A 15,663-nucleotide genomic window follows, 5' to 3' on the forward strand; every position below is an offset into this window, starting at 1 on the left:
GTTGTGAGGGAACAAAGATTCTGGAACCTGTCATGGACTACTTTGATCATTGGCATAAAATAGACACTAATGGCTAATTCTGCTGACTTTGTGCCCACCAGAGGTGACATAAAGAGGTCATAATGAAACCCAGAAGTAGGACCTCAGTCAGGACCTGGACAGTCTATCCTCAAGACATCACACAGAGGAGGATTAGGGATTAGGAAGGTTTTATGTGTTTGTTTAATGATTTGTTTAGTACATTTCATTAAAATTTTTCTTTTATATGTGTATATCCCCTAGAGTATGAGACAGGGAAAATATAACTTTAACTATAAAATAAATATCATGTGAACTGGTACTACTCTAGCCATCACCCAGAATTAAAGGGGATGTTGTTTGTATCTTTCTTTTGTTCTACTATATTCTAGGTGCTGTATCTATAAACATACATAGAGAAACTTGATCTTGGTTATGCTGGTTTATATCCTGTAACACCAGTAAACTCAGAATTTAACATATACTCCACCACTCCCCGCTATTCAGCTCTCTCTCTCTCTCTCACACACACACACAGATTTCTAGTTTGATCACTGAGCTGAAATATTAATTTGTTCAGCTCTGGTCTTCTCTATTCACAGTGTAAAATCTTTGGGGCAGGGACTCCCTCTTACTATGTGTTTACACAGAATCCAGCACAATGGTACCAGGATCTTGGCCTGCTATAGTAGTACAATAATAAATAATAATGACTACTTTCATTCAGCAAAGTTTGGTGGGGATGAGGAAGGAGAAAAGATAAAGGTAGAATGAGGGGCAGGGTGAGTAAATTAATAATTACCTCAGAAGGGTTGATTCAAGATCAAAGTTTCTAAACATTTAAAATAGCCTCTCAATCCTGAGCCTTCTTAGAATCAAATCCAAAAAGGCAACTGAAATTTAGTAAGGTGGATTTCATGAGCCACAACATGATCTTCCAGGACCCATACTTAATAAAATTGTATTAAAGCTAGTGGTATTTAGTTAATGTATTTCACCTTTAGAAATAGTTTTTAAAAGGTTGAGATTTCTTTTTAACTTCATATTCAGCCATTTATATTGTAAATAACATTTTAAAGTGTGAACATCACGGAGAACACTTTGAAAGAGTTAATAACACAGGGATAATTTATTTCACAATATTTTGAAGCAGCATCTCTAACTTCAGGTACTGAAACATCTCAACAGCTATTCTTATTTGCATAGGTAATGGTCAATTTGTTGACAGCTCAGTGGGAATGCTGAAAATCATGTGACAAACCCAATGTAACTTTTTATGATACACTGAAACTTGAAAGAGATAAAGTTTAAATCCAGATATTCTCCTTGTTCAAAGCCCAGTTATTGAGCATTGCTTTGGTTATGCAGGAATCAAAAAGGGACAGAATCCTCCTGTTTAGATCCAGAGCATCCTTTGTTGCTGCTGCAACCTCCTATTCTGGGGGCAAGGGAGTTGGCTGATGGAACCACATCAGTTACTCAATTTCAGGCTGTTCATACCCATGTACAGGCAGGCCAAGTTTACTCTTTAGGGATACAAATCAGACTGTTAAATTTAAAAATAAATATAAATACACGGGATAGTATGATAAATATGCTAAATTTCATAAATCATGCACCTTTGATGGCCTTACCTGCACTCTACCCATTACTCCATTATACTGGACTCATTCTAACATTCCAAATTTCTAAGCAGCTCCAAACTACTGTCATTTTTTTAAAATCAACATAGCACACAAATGTTTGCTTCTGGCCCTCATCCTAATATGTAACTTCCATAGCAAAATTGCAGGTGCAGGACATACATACATCATTCAGTCCCAGGCAAGTGACAGGTTTAAGGTCTGAAATCTTGTGATTAGGATTAAAATAGGAAATTTATGTTACTGAAAAGGGGAGAATCCAAGCTAATGCACTTGCTTCTAGCTCTGGCAGGTCCCTAAATATCAGATTTTAAAATTATGACACACAAAAGAGGCTGCCAGGAATTACTGGAAAGTCATAGAAAGTTCATGTCACTGTTGCTTCTGAGGAAAGGTGAAGTCTTTTCTTAAAACAAATTTTTAACATTCTCTGCTAGTTCAGATTTCCTCACTTTCTGTTAATGCACCTCTACCCCAATATAACACTGTCGTTGGGAGCCAAAAAATCTTACTACGTTATAGGTGAAACCGCGTTATATCGAACTTGTTTTGATCGGCCAGAGTGAGCAGCCTCACCCCGCCGGAGCCCCTTTTTACTTTGTTATATCCGAATTCATGTTATATCGGGTCACATGATATCAGGGTAGAGGTGTAGTTGTAAGCCTGGGTATCTGTGTGTTTGGTGGAGTGCCAGCTTTTGTGTGTTTGACCTATTTTTAACTCATTTGACCTAATAGCAACTGAAGAAAATACCATGCATGTTGATTCATATTGCTTGAGCAACAGTAATCAATATCAGTCTCGTTTCTTGGTACTTAAAAATGACACCTACAGAAGAAGAAATACAGCTGGGAAGGTAATTTATATAAGGTTTCCAGAAAATTCCATTTAGGTACTTACTTATGTTCAACCTGTATTATCTGAGCACCTCACATACATAAGACCAATCTTCTTCCTTAACATTATATTCTATAAAAATCAAGAAAAAAATCAATACATCTGTTATTGAAATTGGTGCATTTCTCCTTTTAGGGTTCATGTATCTCCCATTGGTATTGGGAGCCCATATCATATGCTATATTTTATAAATAAAAGTTGTCTGGCTATTCACATTCTATAGAGAAGTCTGTAGAGTTTGAAAATGTCTATGGACGTTCCACACATTCTTCTACAAGATACAAGATACCAAAATTACATCTGGTTGAGAACTCTTCAGCATTATAAATATCTTCCCTCTATCAGACGTATCAGACCTACATTAATGATTGTTTCTTCCAAAGCAAATCCTAACCTATCCTTTGCAAAATGGAATAGGAACAGGGATTGTTTCATTGCACAAAGGGTGGGACAGAATTTTGTTTGCCATGCAGAAGAGAGTGCTACTCTTCTTCCTTGTGAAGTTAAGCATCACTGATCTCTGGTTTCTTTTACAAGGGAGATGAATGAAGAGCAGATCAGGATGGAGGATATACCACTATGCAGTAGAAGGACTACTGAATCTGCTGACGGGGACTGGTAATGGTTTCTCCTCCCCTTCACCACATGAACGCTTCAACTCCCTGCCCAGCTAACTGGCATGCACAGTGGGAGAAAGCATTTGTGCAGTAGATACTCTTATCATTTAGATGGATTGCTTTTTGTCATTTGGAATGTACTGGAGTCCCCTGCTTCTCCTCCTACATATGCATAATTCCCAGTGATATTAATGATGGTATATAGGGAGAGAAAAATCAAACTACTTAAAAACAAGCAAAGTTTAATTACGAGAAAGTTATAACTTACTAAGGACCAGATAAGATCTATCCAGGAAGGACCTATAAGAATCACACTTACACTTATAAAAATTGTATGAGTCTCCTGTTTGTGTTTCTTATGCATTTCAGAGGTGTGCTATATACTGAAACTACCATCTCCACAGACAACAAAGTAAAAAGATGAGGGTTGAGATCTATGCAAGTCATTCTGTTTATTCAGTCTTGAAATAAGAGATAAAATTGATCTTTATATGCAAGCTGACTTACTATTTACTTTCTCTTTTAGTATCCTGCAGCTAATATCCCTATGCTGCCAATGTGTAGATGTGTGGTAAGAACAAAAGGATACATGAGTAATTACACAGAGGCAGAAGAGTGCCCTAGGAGTCCAAGAACATGACTGTGATTAGAATGTTAAAGTCTGGACTATAATTTATTTTTTACTCATGTTATGGGAACTCAACTAAGCTTAAAATGTGAACAAGTTGGGGAACAGTGGTTATCCTACATACTTATGTGCATGCTCCTGGCACTACTGCTACTCCTTTATGCTTTTGATTATATCATGCTACATACAACTGTAGTCCTTCAACTCATCTGAAAGCAAGGCTATTTCCTCTAGAGGTGTTGACCACCATGATTTGCAGGGAGATCAAGTCTTCCCTCTACTCCAGGCTCCAGTCCTGGATATGCAATGAAACAGCTGCTTTCCCCAAAGTTCAACCTGTTCCTCTTTATAAGGGCTACTTACTATTTCTGGCTGTTTCTATATTTATGGCATTAACCAAGCCCTACCCAGCTTTCATTTCCTCTTAGCACAGACCTCCACACCTGTCTCAGTTCAAAACCTAGCTCCCTGGAGAGCTCCCACCAGCAAGCCACTATATTGCTCCTTCCAGGTTTCCCCCCACATAGTCCTCCCTAGTCCTCTTCCTCCTGAATGTAAAGTTGCCCCTTACATAGTACATCAGCCTTTGTTTCAGCAGTCCATGATTCCAGTCTGCAGTGATCTGACCTGTTTGGAGACTACAGCTTCAAAAATTCCTGACCTTAACAGGGCTAAGGCCCTTTAACAGATTTCTGGCTCATGCCTGTTCTTAAAGGGCCAGGATGGTCTATTACAGAGGGATGCTTTTGCATAAGTAAACTGATTCTGACTCTGTAGGTTCTGTAACTAAAACATTCTGGTGTTAATTGAAAGTCAGATATGGATGCTACTAATACCAGGCTAACACAGAAGAAAACCAAATATTCCCAGCAGATTGCTGGTACTGAAGAGCTGAAACAGCCCTGCATTATGGAATATTGGCATATATTTCATTGTAATTTTGGAATTCAAGTATACACAAAGAATGGTATTTTTCTTTTATGGTCTCCAGTAACAATGATTTAGAAAAAAAATGTACAAACAAGGAAACTTGACTTCTAATGTTGGGGTAAAGCTTATTTGTATCCAGTATATTGGTGAAAATGTTTGAAAGTAGTTATTTGTTAACCTCTAGCTGATAGTGACCTTGAAGTTAACAGTTATACATGCTAAAACTGGCCATCCACTTTTGAACCTGTGCCTCTCTTGTGCCCTGGAGGAAAGTTCCATTGTATAATGAAAATGTAGGCTACAGAATAGTAATTTCACATAAAATAGAGAGGAAAGTCACATTCCACCACTCTTGCATCTAAACTGCATAAATTTTGGCCTCATGTGGTGTGAAAGAATAGACCTCTTGCAATTTTAAAAATTATCTGACCTTGAAGGGTTTTTTCTTTGTTCTGGTTCAAAAGAAGAGAAAATTATTACACGTTCTGTCTTCTGACTTCATTGCCTCTTACCTTGATGAGCACTTAAAATGTAAATTAAAGACGAAATGCAGCTTTTAGGACAGGCTCTCCCTAAAATCCCAGAGGTATGATGTCTGCAGTTCTTATATGCTGCTCATTTCATTTTTGTCAAAGTCAGACAAAATTTCTCTTGAACTTATTCCATAATGTGATTGCTATAATGATTATTTCTACCTTAAAAAGCCATTGAAAAGGGTACTACTCTACCTTAAATCAATTACTGCTTTTTATTACATCTTCATAATAAGAGTAACATGATTTACATATTAATACTATTAAATTTTGAGGGATAAACAAGGAGGGAAATTGACTATATTAAATAAGAGGAGACACTGAAACTTCATCCAAAATCCACACTGTTCCCTTACTGACCTACATAAGTGGGTACCAAAAGTCATGATTTGGCCCTTTGCACATGTATAATGTCTAAAGCAATGGAACTCTACTTCCTGTAGGCACTACCACAGCACAAATATATAAAAATACATTTAATTTGAGAACATAGCCACCAGGAAAAATATCATAAAAACATCCTAGAAAAATGTTACTCTTTTATGTTGTACTTGAGGGATGTCTGCCATGATTCAAGTACAACAAATTACATTATGATCTTTACGGTCTCCAGTGTGCATTGCTTAAGCACCCAAAACACCAACTGATGTTAATGACTATAGACTTGGGCCCTAAGTCTTGTTTGGTTATTGATTTTAATTTAATCATTAAGCATGTAGTAACTGAATAATATTTTCATACATTTTTGTCTTGTGTAATTTTACATACACATGGAATGGATAAGTTTGAGCCCAAAATGGCAGTGCCCTTTTCTAACATCTCATTACATTAGGATGTGTGGTACATTTTTATACCATGCTTTTACTGCAATATAAAGTAATAGTCAACAATAAGACTTGTAGATACGTAAGGGAGCTGAGGATAACTGATGGATAAAATTAGAAGTTATAGACCAAACTTATCTCAAAGAAAATATAGCATTGAAAAACCAAACAGATTTACCAAAAATTCTAATACGTAGAAGGAAAAAAAAGTGTTTTCAGGAAATATACTTGCTCAACAAAAGTAGCTTTTTTTTTTGGACCCAGCAAGTAAAAAATCCTGCATCCTTTGCATTTTACTTCCATCGCTGCAAAGGGAGAGGAACAGTGCAGAAAGAGGGGTCTACTTTAATTTTTTGAATCTCCTGAACATAAAAACTGAGTGCCCACTAAGATTTACTCTGTTTGACAGTCAAAGGTGTTAGAAATGTCAGAAGCATGAGTCATGCAGAGTGATCGAATTGGGACAGAACAGGGTAATACTTATGCTGAATGTGTAAAGGGAGTAAGGGGATAGTTGGACTCTTGTAAGAGAAATCCATGCTATGCCCCAGGAGAAGTTAATTGACTAATATCTTTTTTCCATATATCTGTCATTCATTGCTTTAATGGTAATTGAAATCATGAGGTATGCTTTTAGTCCAAATAAAGGTTTGAATTAATAAACCTGAGTGTCTCAGTCCTGAGTGTGTTGTGTTCCTCACCTAACAAAGGGCAACCAAAGCATCTGCCTCACTGCATCCCCCCCAAGGGCAACACAGTCTTTGTGTTCCCATTGTTATGAAGACTCGCGTCTGGATTTCCTGGCTGGAGCTCTAACCAGACAAGACAGAGGAGATGCTGACCTTGAGGGAAACAACCAGAGAATTTGGCAAAGGCTATAATACTGGTCTATACTCCCTACTGAATGGGTGGTTGCTTCTCTTCACCATTGCTTAGGGCTAGACTGTGCCAGTGAAGCACAGCATATAAGAAGGGGTGGTTCAGAGCCAATGAATAAATTATTTGCTGATATTCTGAAAGTGGTTTGATCAGATTGTCAGATATTCAGTCCTGGGTAACCTTTAACAGCTTTGTCAGCTGTTAGACAGTTTGTGGTTGTCAGTATTTTAACAGCATCCTTTCAAAAACCTTTGTGGAATTTATTTACCATTTCACATGTCATACTAATGACCATATCATACATTAAGTGGGGGAGGGGAGATGTCTTGTTTGTTGGAGGAAAGTGTGTCTCTCTTTAAGGGATTAGGGAGACATGGCATGACTTTTACAGCAGCTGCAGAGCAGGTCAGCACAGGGATGCCGACTCATCCCTCCCTGAAGATGACCAGAAGTGAGGGATATTATATAGGTCCATGCCAGGCAGGAGAAACCCTCTTTTACCTGATCCAGACAAAGCAGCACCCCCTCTCCCACCCATGAAAGTGGTGAAATAGCAGGTTGTCAGGATCTGCTGTGGGCATTGCACAAGTCACTTCTTTCTTGGGGGGGCTGGGAAGAAATTTTCCCCCTCCCCACCAGATTGGCCAAGGCAAAGTGGGGAGTTTGTCACTTTTCCCACAGCAGCTTCGGGGGGATGAGGGAGGGTTTAGTTGGGATGAACATGGAATAGAAGTTAAGCTATGATGTCACAACTCATTCTGAAAGCATGTGGTAGATGTTCAGTGCAAGTACTCCATAGGGAAGGGATACAGTGATCAGAAAAAATGGATTGATAAAGAATTTAAAAGGCAGTATTCATTAGAGTACCAAAAAAGGCAGATTTGGGGCTTGTATGACTAGCATACTAGGAAGCCAACCTCTCCTCCTTTATAGCCCACCTAACCCTCATTTGAGGGATGGTGAAGTCCTAGCTGCAGGTTGGCTGGGGTCCAGGATGGGTATATGGGGGAGGGTTCATGGAGTATTTATGTATATATGAAAGTGATCACGGAGTTACCTGCACTGTACACTTTTATCTACCGGGTAGTCCCTGACAGTTAAGAATAAAGTTGCAGCCTAATTAAACCACATTCACTGCCTCCTGTCCTTCTTCCAGCATAGCCAGACAACATATACCCAAAGACTGCGTATTACAATATGGCTTCTACTACACATTTGTAGCCATTTTGGAATAAGTCAAAATACATACTCTCTAACTCTATCCTCAATATTAGCATCATGTATTAGCAGGAGTATGGTAAGTAAGACACAAGAAGTAACTCTTCCTTACTTTACCTACAGGATATTGTTCACCATTATACTGCTAAAAGCATTCTGGGTCCATTACTTTTAAAATATGTATTAGTTTTATTCTGTTTTTACCCACACCACAAGGGATTGTCATTCAGCAGCCATCACAGAAGAATATCCTCTGCACTTCCAAATATTACATTTATATTATCTACCTCTACAAAATACACATACAACCACTGTCCTCAATCTTAAACAGTAGCAAACACTACATAATTGCAGTTTATTAAGCATAAAACCTCCCACTTCAACAACTAGAATTCAACCTAGCATATGATCACATTCAATCTTGATTGAAAAGTGCCATACATAAATACATTGGTCAGAATGATCTCAGTCAGGATGAGTCTTCAGTCTGGCCAGTAGACCATACTGGAACACATCTTTTGAATCCTGAAACCCTCTGATTGTCACTGAAGTGCTAAATGCTGCAAATCATTTAGTAGTTAAACTGCTCCTGTCTGTTGAAGTGGACAAAATGAGACAAACCCATATATTACCCTATCAAAGGCATGAGATTAATCCAGCGAACCTGTTTCTCTCTCCTGCACCTGCTGATGGATTCTTATTGCCCAATATTGTCTTCTAATTAATGTATTTTACCCTTGAAGTATATCCAAAGCCCAAGAAGACAGGATAATTCGGATAACAATCCTATAAGTATCTGAACTTTTGAGCTGGCTAAAATTATATGAACTGAACCTGCAAATATTTTGAAGTTTGACCATTACCTCGGTAATTTAAACGTCAGTCAAACTTCCTCTAAACAGTGAAATAATTCCTAAGAGGTGCTGAGCACTTACAACTCCTATTTAAGTCCCACAGAGTTGTATGTGCTCAGTGCCTCTCATGATTTGGCCCAGTACACACACAGACACCTGGGTTATAGCTAAAGCATGAAACAATAGAATTCTATACAACAAGCGATTAGGGATATTCTACCCCTTAGCACATATCCTCTGAAATTACTGTACCATTGTAACTATCACAATGACAGAACGGATATAATTATTTTTCCATGTTCCAGCATAAAAAGAAATAGAGCAAAATAGTGCAATATTCAGGTTTTATTCTTTCACCCACATAACCTTTTCTTTCTCATCAAGCCCTTCCCGAAAGTAGAGTTTTTTAAGTTCCTACATGCAATCATACTATAGCACCTATTTATTCTAACCTCCTTTTTGTCACATTTATTTGAAATAACAAAATTAACCCAAATACCATAATGTACTTGCAAACTTAACAGTCTATTATGCCTATATAAAGGTCACAGCATCATACATATAAAACTTAGCACCACCTTTTTTTAAGCTAATCAAGGCCTTACTTGCTTGGCAACTAAGGTATTTTCCTTCGAGTTTGAGAGGATTGTTCTCTACTGCATTCCTATGGTCCAGAGTCTTGCATAAACCTTGCAGGTGGTTGGATATTGGAGAGAATGTGAGTCTCTCTTACGGCAATGGGAGACGACCTGCACTTGGTTCTGCTGGTGGGGTATTTTTGAGAGTCTGTTTCTTCTTTCAGAGTAGCAGCTGTGTTAGTCTGTATTCACAAAAAGAACAGGAGTGCTTGTGGCACCTTAGAAACTAACAAATTTATCTCAGCGCAAGCTTTCGTGAGCTACAGCTCACTTCTTCAGATGCATAGAATGGAACACACAGACAAGAGATATTTATACATACAGAGAAGCTGATCAAGTCTCAGCAACATGCACATTTTGTCATCTTTCACGTTCTTGGTTTTTTCCTGTGTTCTTGTGGGTGAATGGATTTGTAATTTTGGTGAATACACACCCATTCACTGTTACGTATCTTATAAGAAGGATTAATCTGCTCAATACATACAGCTTGCTTCCAAGTGCATGATTTATCCTGAGGAACTAGTTTGATCCTGATAGGATCTCCCATTTGTAGCTCTGGGAGGTTTTTTGTTTGTCGGATGTAGTAGATTTTGGCCTTTGCTGTTGTTTCTTCCTTTTTATTTCTTCCACCACTGCCAGTATGCTGGGGCTATAGGCACATAAGTACACACGCAGCATAACATCAGGTATTGTTCTGGGCTGCTATTAATACTTGGGTGGGAGTGTTTCTCCATTCAAAGATGGCCAGCCATATATTTGTGTTGTTTTTTACAGCTCTCTTTAATAGAGCCTTAAAAATTTTAAGCTACCAATTTGGCTTTACCATATGACTGTCTGTGGTATGGTGATGATGTGATATGACTGAATTCCCATGCCCAAGTAAACTGCACAAACTCACTTTAAGGGTTCTTTATCTGAAACTGCAGAGTTTGGGATACTATGCGCGATGAAATGCTTCACTGCTTTGTCTGTGATGGTCACTGTCGTAGTGTCTGACAGTTGGCCTAGTTCCTAGAAGTCTGAATAGTAGCCTGCAATAATGAGGTAGTTATTGAGTATGGTTTGCAGTGAAAAGGTCTGTTCCTACTTTGCTCCAAGGTCTGACAGGGATGCTGTTCATTTTCATTGTATCTTTCTGCTGCTTGGCCTGCATTTCCCTCTTGTGTATCACAACTGCTCCCCAGGTTTCAGCTATCTGGGGTTATGTTTGACCAGTTTACTGTATCTCTGGCTTTTGAGATACATGCTTCCATTCCATAAAAGCTCTGATGTATTCTTGAGAGAATTTGTTCTCAATAGTCCAGACATTATGATTTGACTGCCTTTGTATATGAAGCTATCTTTGATGCTCAGATTCTCAGGATAGTTCCAGTATTCCTGGGAGGCAAGTGAGGCTTCTCCACTGGTGTTTGGCCATCCTGATAGAATGATGAATGTTAGCACTGAAATATATAGCTTGTATAGATTGTTCTCAGATTCTTTCTAGATCTGCCTTGAAACTGACAAATAATTGGTTTAGTTGATCTTCTTGTGTCCTTCTGTATTTTCCATATCTCTATCAGGTTGTGGGTATCATATTCTTGTCCAGCTGTCTTACTTTCATGCTGCAAGGCTGCTCTGGATAAGAAGTCAGTTATGCTCATGTCTGTCCCTTTCTTATAATGTACATTTAAGTTGCAGCACTTGTGTTTCAGCAGCATGCACTGTTTTGGGGCCACTAGCTGTCATTTTTAAAGAAGCTGTTGCTTTCTGATTTACAGTCACTTTCTGTTGAATAATTTCCCACTCTTGAACTTACTGGTTGAACTTATCACATGTGAAAACTATGCAATGTTGTTGTAGCCATGTCCATCCCAGGATATTGGAGAGTGGTCAAACTCTGAGTCCCTCTCCCAGACCAGAGCAAGAGCTCAGTGTAGCTCAAAAGCTTGTCTCTCGCCAGCAGAAATTGGTTCAATAAAAGATATTACCTCAACCAACTTGTCTGTCTGACACTGTGGAAGACATTCCTGTTCACTCTCAGCATATTTTTCTTCCATTGACAGTAGTAACCTTTTTATGAAGACTACTTTTGTAGCAGTGATGCTTAAGGCTAAGATTTAGTTACAAGTATTTTGGGGAAAAGTCATGGACAGTCACAGGCAATAAATAAAAATTCATGACCTGTCCATGACTTTTCCCAAAAATATCTGACTAAATCTGTACTTCTGAAGCCTTGCTGCACCAGGGGCCCCTGTTCCAGTGCTGGGGGTTGACTGCCCCTGGCCGCTGCTCCCCAGGGTCCACTCTCCAGACAGCCTCCGTGTGCCCGTGAGCCCCCCCAGGACTGCTGTTGCTTGGGTATTCACCAGGAACGCTGCTTAGGCACTCCCCGGAGCCAGCTGCACCTGCCACTGCTTTGGCAGTCCCTGGAGCCAGCCACCCAGGGCTGCCTGAGCAGCGGCTGGTGCGGCTGGCCCCAAGGACCACCCAAGACCACTGCTCGGGCACTCCCTGGGGCTGTCCCTAGGATCACTGCTTGGGTGGTCCCCTAAGCCAGCTACCCAGGGCCTCACAAGCAGCTGCCAGTGTAGATGGTCCTGGGGACCACCCAAGCAATTGGCCCTGGGTCACTCCAGAAGAGTAAGTCACATCAGCTGCTGCGGAAGTCACAGAAGCTGTGGAAAGTCACAGAATTCATGACTTCCGCAACCTCTGTGAGACAATCACAGCCTTAGTGATGCTCCAAGCCCTATCTTATTGGCATTATGTTGTATGGTTGTTTATCACTCATGTGGTAGTATTTCAGGATAGGATAGTTGGTCACCAGCTCCTTGATACACAACATGGGTACATCAGATTGAGGTAACCATGTCCATTCTGCACCTTTGTCCAGTTGTCACCTTAGGGGTTCATAAACATCTGACAGGTTTGGAAAATATTTTGTTAGATAGTTTCTGAACTGATTTAATACCTTTAGTGGTAGGCAACTGTTGTATTCCTTTTACCTTTTCAAGGTCAGGTTGCAGCCTTTCAGAGATCAGCAATTGTCCCATCTATGGTATTATAGTCAACCACAATTTAATCTTGTTTTTATTCAATTTTAGATTTATTTGCCAGGCTCTTTCTGGCAGACACATGAGACTGTACTTGTGATCTGTCACAACTTCCACCCTGTTGTCTTTGCATCCATTCATCAGAATGTCATCAGCTATGACCATCATACCTGTGAGTCCTGCCAGCATATCTTGCTGGTAATGTTGATATTCTTCCACTGCTTCTCTGATCCCAAATCACATTCTCAACCATCCCTATCTACCTGTGGAATCCAAAATGTGATAAGGTAACTGCTTTCCTTACTCTGTACCATTTGCCAACATCTGCCTTTGACATCAAGTACTGAGAATAGTTTGTGTTTTGTGAAGCAGGTAATATTTCTTCAGTTGTAAGCATTTGATAATGAGGTTTTTTAATTGCTTTGTATAAGTTGCTTGGTTCTATGCAAATGCACAATATGCCTAGCTTCTCAATAGATATCATGCCGCTTATCCAACCTAGAATAAGAAGGAATCATTGCTATTTACTTCATTGCTCCCAATATTTTTTTCTCTTAATACAATGGGCACCATTAGGAAAATGTAAATAAAGAACAGAATATCAAGGAAACCTATACAAGCTCAAATATGACATTAATACAGGCTAAAATGGCCAAAATAAATGATTTATAAAACTCAGGGACTGTACTGGCTGAAACATTTTATCTATTTCCAGTTATAACATTCCTGGAGGACATTTCAGTTCTTCAAAATTATCTTGGTAATCTTTTCTTAGCTTTTCTGCAAGGATGCCACAGTTCTTTAGTTTTTTGTTCTTCTTGTGTGTCTATTGTATGAATCATGTGTCACAGGCTTAATGTCACTAGGTTCATGTATTTATTTGTTCTAGCTGAAAAAAGTGGCTTCAATGTACTACCTGAAATTTCAGCCTGTGTAGGTTTCCTTGGTATGCTGCTCATAATTTACATTTTCCTAGTGGTATTATGATCATTCATTGGTATAATTTTTAATTTGACTTTGCTTGGTTGTAATTTCACTTCCTTCTCTTGAATAATGCTGAGAGAAATCTCTGTAGCTTAGCATATTTACTGATGTCTTACTGTCTATTTGGCATTCCATTTCCTGTTTGTTTCTGTGTTTCTGTCTTGCTTTTGCATCTGGTGTTAGTCTGAGCTTCATAAACTATTTATTTTGGCTATTTTGCCTATATTAATAGCATATGCATACAAAATATCATCCTTTGAGTCTCTGCTTCTTTCCTCAATATGGCACTTTTTTTTGGCCGCAAGCTTTGACATCATGATTAATTTTGCTGCAAATATCGCATATGACCCCCTATACTAGCCACATACTAAACAATACTTTTAAACACTCTGATGTATTAAGAAATATATCAGATAAGAAAAATAAAATTGTTTTGGAGAACCCTTACCAAACAGTTACATTAAAAAGCTGAACCTATATATGTATAGTTGGATATATCAAAGTTCTAAATGAATGAAAGTTCATTGACTTTTGAAAAACATCTTAAATTATAAGAAAGAATCCATATCTAAAGAGGGGAATATCCATTTTGAATATGAATGTATTTATAGCTTAATTATCAAGTTTTTCAGTTTCAAAGAAAGAAACCACTATAGGAAATTTTTCACATATTTTACTATTATGCTGTATTCCTTGAGGGCAACTAGCCAGGATATTGTCATTAGAAACCTTCATATAATTCATTTGAACATATTACTGTCCTATCCAAAGACATTGATGTTAATCAACAAAACCGTAATAATGGAATTTAAATACTGGTTGGCCTATTTAATTTCTTCTCCTGTTGAGGCAAGAGACCATCTCCAAAACAGAGAACATAGATATTAAACTGATACCTCATTTGACCCTATCAAAAAGGTTATATTAGAAATATCAAGGATGTTTCTATACACTTTCAAGATCTGACAGCTGTTTTACTCAAATTGCTAATCCGGAAAAGAGAATAATTAATTATTTACTACAGACCAGGCATAGGTTATGAGTTCAATCTTCAGATTTTGTGTTATTAATAGGTTTATAATACAGCTACAGTGGTAAATATGAACTATGCTTCATTGCGTATTATTTGAACACATCATTGTATATGCTGATGCAAATAAATTTCTGTTGGTGAAGAATATACTTGCTACCCTTTCCTAAATATGGTTTTGCTATATGCACTCCTTTTTTCATAGCATGATGGCACGTGCAAACAAGTTTACTTTTATAGGAATGATGGAGAATGTTCAGTTACGTAAATTATAAATTGTTCAAAAATAAACTTTAAGAGTGTCTAGAACTGCTGCTACAAACCAGTCATATTTCCCTTAGTGGTAGAGCTGAATAATAAAATCCACTATATGGATTTTATGTACATTTTTACATATTTGGAGCCAGATCCTGAGACTGAGGTGCATGAACCACAAATCAAGAGAGATGTAGTTGTGGCCATTGATCACCATTAAGCGACTGTAATCTTGGGACTCTACAGATAGACCGAAGACTGCTCTAGTTTATGCTACCTGCCACAGTCCCAAGGAATCTGGCAGTGAACAATTACCTGAACCAATGATTGTTGGAGTAGCCAGATTTTCTAGAAATAATGCCCAGAAAAGTTTTAACATTTTATAAATGTCTACAATGCTGATTTATCTGCTGCTTGTCCCTAAACTGTTCATTCTCTAAAAGATTCTTATTCCTAGTGTCTTCATCAAGTTGTCATTATACGTCTCTCTCAAAGAATAGAAACAATGTCCTTCTATGACTAATCACAACTAACCAACATAATTAAATTTCCTCATTTAGAATAATAGATTGACGTGTTCATATTCAGTGTATAGATTTAAAAAAAGAAAAAATCTCTTGGAGGAAAACTATTAAATAAGTAGATTTGGGGAAATTTCCTTATGCATGCTAGATAGTACC

At 38.2% G+C, this 15,663-nt stretch overlaps 1 protein-coding gene across 3 annotated transcripts in view; it reads right to left on the bottom strand.

The window, feature by feature from the left end:
* Nucleotides 1-15,663, bottom strand: part of FSTL5 (follistatin like 5) — a 593,647-nt gene that overhangs the window by 548,092 nt on the left and 29,892 nt on the right. The window lies entirely within an intron of this gene.

The sequence above is a fragment of the Gopherus flavomarginatus genome, chromosome 3 (genome assembly GCF_025201925.1).
Source record: "Gopherus flavomarginatus isolate rGopFla2 chromosome 3, rGopFla2.mat.asm, whole genome shotgun sequence".
In the NCBI taxonomy this organism is placed as follows: domain Eukaryota; kingdom Metazoa; phylum Chordata; order Testudines; family Testudinidae; genus Gopherus; species Gopherus flavomarginatus.